At 36.0% G+C, this 11,466-nt stretch overlaps 1 protein-coding gene across 7 annotated transcripts in view; it reads left to right on the plus strand.

Annotated features, from left to right (window-relative positions):
- The window catches only part of LOC106879787 (diacylglycerol kinase beta), a 391,710-nt gene that overhangs the window by 5,727 nt on the left and 374,517 nt on the right, over positions 1 to 11,466 (plus strand). For 3 of the 7 annotated variants that reach the window (XM_052973950.1, XM_052973953.1, XM_052973956.1), the window contains exon 1: positions 5,162 to 5,263. The exons of the other annotated variants lie outside the window; for them this stretch is intronic. The gene's annotated coding sequence lies outside the window, so the exon portion shown is untranslated. Of the gene's footprint in view, positions 1 to 5,161; positions 5,264 to 11,466 lie in introns of those variants that run through there. 7 annotated transcript variants of the gene reach the window in all.

Genomic DNA, 11,466 nt, shown 5'->3' on the forward strand with positions numbered 1-11,466 from the left:
TATATACAAGGAGGTGCTGAAAAGTTCCTGGTTTTGGGTAAAAGAAGATACAGGAGGAGAAGTTAATTATGATTTTATTCGACATATTCCCCTCTCAGATTCACACACTTATTGCAGCAGTCCTTCAGTTTTTCTAAGCACTGCGAAAGAACTCAGAAACATTCTTTTCTACTCTCGGCACTAAGGCTTGAAATTTTTGGGGGAGGTGTCTAGTCGATTAGATTGACCTCAGTACACAACTGGTACTCAACGTATCAACCCTGAAAGGATGAAAAGTAAAGTCGACCTCAGCAGAATTTGAACTCAGAACGTAAAGACAGATGAAATACCACTAAGCATTTCGCCCGGCATACTAGCGTTTCTGCCAGCTCGCCACCTTGAACTTAGAATATTGGGCCTCCAACTATGCCTTTCGTGACAACCTTAAAGCCGGGAACTTTTCAGCACCACCTCGTATGTATGTGTGTGTGTATATAGATAGGTAGACAGATAGATAGATAGATATACACTGTCATATATTAATATATTCATGCAGGCACATATACATACACACATAAACATAATCACCATCATCATCATCATCATCCTCATCTCCCTCGTCGTTGTCATCATCATCATCATTATCATCATCATCATCATCATCATTATCATCATCATCATCATCATCATCATCATCACCATATCCTGTTTAAATTCCTGGCAGATCATACAAGCTCTCTACAGTAATCTTCAAACGTGATCTGTTCTGTGCTTTCCTTTACAGTTTGGTTCCATATCATCCCAGTTGGTTCCTATTCTTCTTCTGCCAATCTCTACCAGGCGATTCTCCAGCATCTTGCCTTCTTTTCTCATCCAGGTTCCAATCCAAACCTTCTCTTGCCAAAAATCTACCTCACCATTTTAACATATGGTCTACCCATCTTCACTTGTGTCTTGTTATTAGTTAACCTATGGGTTCTGCACAGCTTTAACCCAGATGCCTCCTCCTTCTCCTCCTCCTCTTCCTCCTCGTCCTCGTCCTCCTCCTCCATCATCATCATTCTCATGTGCACTTTTCCATGCTTACATGGATCAGTCCAACAGAAGTCATGCTATCAACTCTCACCTGTTTCCAAGCAAGGAAATACTTCCTTGTGACCAGACATGTTTTTACGGAAGATTGGAAACAAACAATAGCACTTGTCACTTGTATGTCTATGACACTTGTTTACAACTGTCACATGATCTCAAGACAGAGAGACACAAACCTTGTTTTGACATAGCATAATAGTTATAAGTGATGGTCACCGTCAAACAAACATTTTCAATCGTCTATAAAAATACATCTGATTATGGGGGAACATTAAGCTGCTTGTAACCAAGTGAGAATTGGCAACAGAGAGAGCATCTAACTTCAACAAATCTGCCTCAATGAATTCCATCAGATTCATGTAACCATGGAAAATTGGCCATTAAAATGATGAGAATGATATGTGTGTGTGTGTGTACATATATATATATATATATGCATGTGTGTGTATGTATATGCATATAGATGTATATAATATCTTTTATCTTTTATCTTCTACTTGTTACAATCATTTGACTGCGGTCATAATCAAACATATCGATCTCAGGGCTTATTTTTTTAAAGCCTATTACTTATTTTATCAGTGTCTTTTGCTGAACCGCTAAGTTACAGGGATGTAAACACATCAGCACCAGTTATCAAGCAGTGCTGGAGGACAAACACAGACACAAAGACACATAAATATATATGTGTGTGTGTGTGTGTGTGTATATATATATATATATTATATACTGTGGGCTTCTTTCAATTTCCATCTTCCAAGCCCACTCACAAAGCTTTGGTTGTTGCGAAACAACAGTAGAAGACACTTGCCCAAGGTGCCATGCAGAGGGAATGAACCTGGAGCCATGAGGTTAGGAAGCAAGCCTCTTACTTCACAGCCATGCCTTCAGCTATGTATATGTACACACACATAAATGTATATGTATGTGTGTTTAGGTAGGTGCGCGTGCGCACGCACGCACACACACACACACACACACATTGCTTGGAGACTACAAGATTGTAGCCTTGTCCATGGTATTTTCCCAGTTTACATCATCTTTCCAAACGTTTCTCTTCTCTGATAAGCTTCACAGCATGTTATACAGGACATATCCTGTTACTATTTTCACATCCTTGAATGAGGTTGGACAAAGAATGTTGTGTAGAAGCTGTTTGAAATTAAAAACAAAACAGCAAAAAAAAAAAAAAAAAAAAAAAAAAGCAGAGGAAACAAATAAACCTGCATTGTTGTGGAGAGGCATTGTGTGAACATAATCCAACACTTTACTCAAACGGATGTCAGATTATCCAGGGATTATTACATCTTGCTTTCTTTGCTGAAACATCTTTCCTCCTTGTTACCAGGTCAGAACGAAGCTGTTAGGTGTGGCTGTTTGGACCATAGCAATTTGGCATTGCTGTCTAGACATTGAACCTGTTTTGGCGACAGTTCTTTTTGACTCAGGAGTCAAACACAATCATGGACGTACTCACAGAAATCCACAAACAATCTTGCCGGTACTTGTCCCTCAAAGGTGAACTTTCTAGGTGCAATCCCATAGTCATTTGTGACCAAAGGGGCCTTTACACTTTATATATATATATTCTTTGATTCTTTCACTTGTGTCTGTGTCTGCGACCATGCTGGAGCACCAGGGTTTTAGTTGAACAAATCGCCTCTCCCACCGGACATATTTCTTAAGCCAAGCACTTATTTTATAGGTGTCTTTTGCCAAACTGCAAAGTTACAGGGACATAAACACACCGACACTGGTTGTCAAGCAGTGATAGGAGGACAAACACAGACACACACAGATATTTACATATATATATATATATAGATAGATAGACAGACAGACAGACATACTGGCAGAGAAACAGATAGATAGATATACTAAATTTATAATTATATACATAAAGGGATCAGAATGACCCGCTCCAACACAATTTAAAATAGATACCAAATGGCACTAAAAAAACCACCTTCTTTCTCATGCAGCACGGGTTGTAAACAGGTAAATGAAAAATAATAAATACAGTTTTCTAGTTAATTGTGTATTGATACACAATAAACTAGAAAATTGTATTTACTATTTTTCATTTACCTGTTTACAACCCGTGCTGCATGAGAAAGAAGATGGTTGTTTTTTAGTGCCATTTGGTATCTATCTCTAGCATGTTGGAATGGTTATTCTGATCCCTTTAATATTATTATGTATATAATTATAAACTTAGTACATAAAATTACCTGCAAGGTTTTTATTTTATGCTGACCACTTGATAAAAGCATGTAAGTGATCTTATCTTTAATTTTATAAATAATACATATATATATAAAAGAAAAAAGGAAAATGGAGATTGGGTAGTTAACAATTGTTAATTATTGTTTATTATCAACACCAAATTAATGATCATCCTTTACAGCTGTTTCAATTAATATTCAGTAAATATTTAGCAAATATTTAATTTATATGACCTGAGCATGATATCTTCAGAGGGAAAAAAATATACCCTTGGATGTTTATATCTGTTCATGGATTCATTTCTCTGCATGGGGTTAACACAACCTCTAATCGAACTATATATACATATATATATATATATATATATATATATATATATATATATATATATATGATGAGCTTCTTTCAGTTTCCATCTACCAAATCTTTGGTTGACCCAAGACTATAGTAGAGACACTTACCCAAGGTGTCATGCAGAACCATGTGGGTTGTGTTTATATATATGTTTATACACACACACACACATGCATATATATATCATCATCATCATCATCATCATTGTTTAACGTCACCTATCCATGCTAGCATGGGTTGAACGATTTGACTGAGGACTGGCGAACCAGATGGCTACACCAAGCTCCAATCTTATTTGGCAGAGTTTCTACAGCTGGATGCCCTTCCTAACGCCAACCACTCCGAGAGTGTAGTGGGTGCTTTTATGTGCCACCAGCACGAAGGCCAGTCAGGCGGTACTGGCAATGGCCACGCTCAAAATGGTGTATTTTACGTGCCACCTGCACAGGAGCCAGTACACAAAAAAACAACAGATGAATACAGGTGGTGTAGAAAACAAATAGATGTATTAGTATAACGCTCGGGAATTGAAAAAGTCTTTAACGTTTCGAGCCTACACTCTTCCACAGAAAGGAACACTGAAAGAAACGAGGAGAGAAAAAAAAAAATGTATATATGTATATTACAGGACATTTTCATTTTCCTTTGCATTACTCCATGTCCGTCTGTCTTGTGGCTGCACAGCTTTTTTTGTTGTATATGTATGTTTTATTTTGTCGTGTTTGTTTGTTTTTGTCATTGTCTTGTATATTTGTTAGCTTTTCCCAGTGGCTTTTTGCCACTGGCGCCACCAAAAGTGAATAATATCAACGTTAAAGGCATGAAATTGTAATGATGTTTTGGATGTTGACTGATGAAGAATAAATAAGCTACAAATTTTCTGTTATGTTTTTTCAATACTTTCGTTTCTTATGTTTTTGTTAAATTTTTGATGTCTGTCTATCTATCTATCTATCAAGCTATCTATCTATCTATCAAGCTATCTATCTATCAAGCTATCTATCTATCTATAAAGCTATCTACATACATTTATATGTATACATATATAAATATATAGAGATAGCATATACGGATATATATAACCGCACATGCTTATATATTGTATATGTACATACAAAGTCCCTATATTAATACATGTATATGGAGACGTTCTTATACTCATGTATGTACATACTTGAGCACACACAACCTGTGTCTGTGTGGGGGTTATGTGTGGGAGTGGGTGGGGGTGCGTGCGCGCGTGTATACATGTATGTATATGCGTATTTGCAAGTGTGTGTGTTTTTGTATAGTAAAGGAAGACAGGATGTAACAAATCAAGAAATATTGGTTATAAGGAAGTGAAGAAATGAAAGAGGAGCAATATATATATATATATATATATATATATATATATATATATATATGTGTGTGTGTGTATGTATGTATGTATGTATAAACATACACACATACATTCATACTTACACACATCCATACATATAACGTAGGTGTAGAGAAAGAGGGAGGGAGGGTGAGAGGGGAAAAGAAAGTGTCGGATTGTTACAGTAATGTGAATGAGCAAATTTTGGATAGAATAGTCTGATTTTTGGAGAGGATGTAAGATTTCTGTAGAGTAAGTAATCATCGACAATTACTTTACTTATCAATAATTTTTCTTTCTCTTGTTTTCTTATCAATCGTAAGTTATCTCTCTCTGTAATCAGAGCCGCTCTAAGACTGTCCAAAACTGCTTTGCCTTGCCTTAATTTTTCTTTTACATAGGCGCTACTTGTTTTGTATAAATATAGGTGATGAAAAACGCTATTGAATTACCTCATTTATTTAAAAATAAGTGTATATATATATATATATATATATAATATCAATTTGTCCGAAACCGTTTGAGCAGATCCTATTTCGTATGTGTGCCCACCCATCCTTACTCTGATAGTCAAAACACTTCTGTGTTCTGAACTATCTATCTATTCGTCCGTCGAGTTGCTTTGTATGTGAGTGAGTGAGAGTGTTTGTGTGTGTGCATATATATATGTGTGTGTATATATATATATATATATACACACACACATAATTATTTCGGATGCTGCTTGTCTAATACTCGCACTTTGGCACGGGCACACACTCTCTCACCTATATATGTATGTGATCGTTTTTCGTTTTCCACACGTAAATGCATACTTATATCCATATATTTATTTTGACAATACACACTTTCACACGCGCACAAACATATATCAAAGAAGTACTTTGAAATTTTATACTTGCTTCGTATGTTTACATAATCACACACACAGACATAGTTTTGTTTTAGCCATCACAGCTTCGTTAAAATTACAAGACTGTCACATTTCGGTCTTCGTTTCCTTATTTCCTTCTCAGCCTAAGCCGTATATATTGGCAAGTTCCCGTTTTCAAGCCATTCTATAAATATATATATATATATGTATGTAATAAACGACTCTAGCTAAAAGTACTTAGTCATGATAATTCCATTACCGAAATTAACAGATTTACCATAAGATAGTTTTTCTTGTCAGTTGCTGACTTTACAGAGTCTTCCCGCCGCCCCATTTACATCACAGAAAACACCCTCAGCCGTCAAAACAGTATTAGAAACATCAGCAACACTACTGTTGAAAAGTTGCTTTAGCTTTCATTAATTTTTTCCCCATTTTCTCTTGAGAAAGAATTGAGATTCCACAGAGGACCATTATTCTTGTCCCCGGGAGAATCTTCATTTTATTTTATTTTATTTGTTTATTTGCAGTGTAACTTTTTAAAATGCAAAAAAAAAAAAAAAGTCAATGAAGTTGCGCTGCTCGTTTACATATATGTATATACGTACGTACACAAACACACATCTATACAAGGGACATTCACAGTCAACATTAGGAACTTCCCAATATTATACACACACACATATATTCCCATATATACATACAAAAAGTTCATATTTAAATTAATAAACAATTGTTTAATATTTTTTAAATATTAATGTTTAATTAAATAGTTTGTTTAATTACTTTAAATATTGTTTTATTGTTCTTAACTGAAATGTAATACTTTTTCCTGTGAAGTTTTTTTTCCGTAGCCAATCTTTTTGTGACTTAATTTCCGTTCACACTTACATGCACACACTCATATGTACATTTTTCCTATTGAAACGTAATATAATTTTCTTTCGTTAATTCTGTGGAAATAAGATTTTGATCACTGTCATTTAGCTATATTTTTTGTGTTGTTAATGTTTAGTTATTGTTTAAGCGTGTTTTGTCTCTGTTCAGTTATATTATGTCTGTCGAGTTAACTTAAAACGTTTTATCAAACTCTACAAACAGACACACGTCACTGTTATTAATTCCAGTTTCCACAGAATTTAACAAAAATACGAGAAAAGTATTTTATTACGTGTAACGTAAAGGTACTTAGATTAAAATACTTCTCATTCATTGTTTCATGGAAAAAAATATGCGTATTCACTATGCTTAAATTCAAAAGGAAAATCTTTTAAAATGTTGTCTTCGAACATCAAAAAAAGTTATTTTACTACGCTTCAAAAGCAAACACACACACATACATATGAGTGCGTTTTCTTAACCAACAGAAGGAGAACTTATTTACTGGCTGTGGAACTACGTGTCTCAAGGACCCAGAGTTTCGCGCCAAAGCACCTGTCGAGTGTTTGACAAGTGCCTTGGTAGGAAACTAGTCAAAAGATCGTTATATTTATGTGTGTGTGTACGCATACGCACGTTTGTACGGCAGTTATTCTTGCATTGTAATTATTTCGGCTCTTTCAAAGTATTTCAACGTTATTTTGATTCAACCATGCGTTTCGCGTCTTTTTATTGGTTAGTTCCCACTTTACGCTGTTTTAATCGTATATTTCTCTGGCGCATGGGTGCATTTTTTTTTTGTTTACTCGTACTGTTAACTGTATGTTTGTAACTTGCTAACCATCAACAAATCATGACCTTTTATTATCAGCTTTTATTATGTGACATAAATAAATCGTATTCTTTCAACTAATTATATGTACACAATATAATGCCACGCTTCATAAGCATTAAAGCAATGGTTAGCAAGTGAAAGGTAAGATTCCCTTCCACTCACTCAGACAAATACTCATGGCTTTATTAGGACACCAGTTCTATCATTTTACTCTCACCGTTGCATATTTGGTTGGTAGTGTCTTTTCGGGTCTAAGTTAATCATGCTAAATTCAAAACGCATACGCACACTTCGTTTACTTTATATTCATTTATTTCTCCATCAATATTTACACTTTGCAGACGCTATTGATAACTGATGGTAGCTTGTAAGAAGCGACTGACTTCAAGAAAACTTTTGAAATAATTCGAATTGACTCCAAACAAACTTCTACGATATAAGTTACTTAGAATTTGTGCTTGCATTTACATTAATTTCCTTTTGATGCATCTCCGCGTTAAAAAAAAAAAAATACCGCAAAAAAGGTTTTTCTCAATTTCCGTTATACTTTTAAGAGCTTCATTTAGTATTTTTGAGAAAATATATTTTTCATTTGTTTATTGTTAATTACCATCAACCACTCCTCTCTCTGATGTCATCTTTTTTGTACATCCTATCTTACGATAACTACAACAAACTAGGTTTATTGTCTATAATGTTCAACAACTCTATAGTGAAAATCAATATCATCGAAGTCTGTATATAAAACGTGTCGAGCGAAGAAGACACGTGCTTCGCTTCCATTGACAACTAAATTTGACAATTTGCCTTCGTTCACTCCCACCCAGTCAGTCTAATTCAAATTCCAACACCCTCATATTTGTTGTTTTGTTTTTTGTTTCTCTAAATCCGATTACATAAACAAGTATCAGTAATATACTAGGGTGGGTTCAGTTGACTGTGCTCATTCTGCAAATACTGGATTGGGTTTCTTTATAATAAAGAGGTTGTCAGTTGCTATTAATTAGACCCCTGCCTGAGCTAACCACTTCGAACGATTACCGAGAGGTTTCCTTGATGTTTTGCTCCAGAAATCACAACTAGTAGTAATTCTAATGAAAAGGAGACGGCGAGTTCTTCACTGCACAAGAAATGTTAGAGTGCCGTTTCTTAAATTTCACAGCATTTTTATTCTTCGTTCCAAGTTCGCATCCTGTGCTTATTAGAGAGGATTTTGGATATAATATGTAACAGGGAACCTGTCATTAGTAAAAAAAACAACAAAAAACCCCACAAATTAAAAACAAAATTATATAACAAACGGTATCTACAGTTGTGTGTGTAACTGACTTTTCTAATACAAATATCTATGACAATATCCTCCAGCAGTCAGTAAGTGAGTTTTGTTTGTACTCGAGGATACTGTTAATATTTTTACGTTCGGCTTGGCTCTCTTCACGTCGGTGTACCTATCTATCAGCCTACCAGTCTGCTTTCTCGGGTTGTCAAATAATTACCAGGCCTATACTGGAATAATCGATATTCGACAGTGTCCCACCTTCCTCCTTTACAAATTTATGGCCTGTGCCAGTGCAAGAAATCGTAGTGCGGTGGGTCGTCGGGTAGATGACAAAATCGGTTGCTCGTTGGACTGAATGTTCTGCAGTATTTTGTTTGTTTCTCTTTTTAACTTTCCGCGTTCAAATCGCGTCCACGTCCACTTCAGTTTTTATCATTACTGGGTCGATATAAAATATGCAAGTACCAGTCAAGTTCTAGTGTTGATATATAGTCGACTGTTTCCTCTTCCAAAAATATCTAGCTTTATGCGTGGGTGGTTTGCCCTAATTTGTGTATAGTTAAGAAGTTCGCCTCAGAAGCTTATGGTTTCGAGTTCATTCTTCTGTGTGGAACTTTGGACTAATGTCATCTACTATGGTCCAGGCCAACCAATGCCTTGTCGGCGAAGGTAGAGAATACCCTAACCCTAAACGCTGAAAACGGGTGGTGTGCATATTCTTTACCCTTCGCCGCTTTGGGAGTCAGCTACATAGGGAATATTATATGTGTGTGTGTGTATCTTCTATCTTTTACCAACTGATGTTGGTGTGTTTATGTCCCCGACAAAAGAGACTGATAGAATAAGTACTAGGCTCGCAAAGAATAAGTCCTGGGGTTGATTTGTTCGACTAAAGGTCGTACTCTAGCATGGCCAGTCAAATGACTGAAATGTGTAAAAGAGTAAAAGAGGAATATATCATCGTCATCATCATCAACGTCGTTTAACGTCCGCTTTCCATGCTGGCATGGGTTGGACAGTTTGACTGAGGACTGGCGAGCTAGAAGGCTGCACCAGGCTCCAGTCTGATCTGGCAAAGTTTCTACAGCTGGATGCCCTTCCTAACGCCAACCACTCTGAGAGTGTAGTGGTTGCTTTTACGTGTCACCAGCATGAGGGCCAGTCAGGTGGTACTGGCAATGACCATGCTCAAAAGGTGTTTTTTATGTGCCACCTGCATGGGAGCCAGTCCTGTGGCACTGGCAACGACCATGCTGAAATGTTGTTTTTCACGTGCCACTGGCACATGTGCCGGTAGGGCAATGCTGGCAATAATCACGCTCGAATGGTGCTTGTTTTTCTTATGTGCTACTGGCATGGGAACCATTCAGCGGCCCTGGCAACGCTCACTCTCGGATGGTGCTTTTAACGTTCCACTGGCACGAGTGCCAATCAGGTGGTTCTGTCATTGGCCTCGTCAGCGATATCATTGTCGTTGTCATGATCGTTTCACACATCCTAGAAACTTTTCTGTTAAAATTTTTTGTATGCATGAATATGCACTGGTGGGAATTACACAAAGGTATGTGTGTGTGTGTAAGAGTTCTTATGTCTATTAAAAGTAACATTGTACATATGACACATTTTTACGCCTGAATGGTACCTGGTAAGATTAATAAAATATTATTTAGGTGCATTTGTTGTGTTGGTATTTATAGTAGTGTTTTCTACTGAAACGTTTTATAGTTATTCAAACCTGACAAAGAACCACTGATCTATTTCTTTCCTGTCGGGGGTGAACTGTCGTGAAGGTGTGTGGCTTAGTGGTTAGGGTATTCAGCATACAATTGTAAGGTCGTGAATTCAATTCCCGGCAACATGTTGTGTCCTTGAGCAAGACACTTTATTTCTCAACTCTCAAAATTACTGGCTTTGTGCCAAAATAACAAAGAATTATTAAATTGGTGCTTAAGACAGTACCCTGGCAGAATTGTTAGCATCTTTGTGTTCTGAGTTCAAATCTTACCAAGGCCAACTTTTCTTTTCATCCTTTTTGTGGGGTGGTATTAAAAGTAAACACTGAGGTTGGTGTAATTGACTTGACCTCTACTCTCAAAAATGCTGACCTTGTGCTCAAATTAGAAAGAATTATCAAATTGATGTTTGCAACATTTAAAACATAAATTAAAAAAGATTCTTCCATAAAATTACCTTGTATGGTTTTAATTGAAAACAATCGCTTTAAAACAGATAGTTGTTCTGTGAAAGAACCAGAAGCAGGTTGTTATCAAAAGGGTTAATACAATATTTGCTACAGACAAGAAAAAGCTACTTTAAGTGAGTAGCTGGTGATAAAACTAGCAATTATTGAAATGAGATGGAATATTTTGAAAGAAATTATAATTAAGATTTAGGAGGGAACTTCTCTGAAGCATGAATTTTTTTTTTTTTATATATTTTTATGCTTGGAGGTAACATGTTTCTGAGTTTGTTTGAGCACAACTTTTGCCCATTACTGATATTTTAGTTGTGTCTGTGAGAATAATGTAAGATTTTTTTTTTTTACAGTTAAGGAAAAAAAAAAAAGAACTCCTAAAAACAAAAAATAC

Source organism: Octopus bimaculoides, chromosome 17 (genome assembly GCF_001194135.2).
Source record: "Octopus bimaculoides isolate UCB-OBI-ISO-001 chromosome 17, ASM119413v2, whole genome shotgun sequence".
Classification (NCBI taxonomy): domain Eukaryota; kingdom Metazoa; phylum Mollusca; class Cephalopoda; order Octopoda; family Octopodidae; genus Octopus; species Octopus bimaculoides.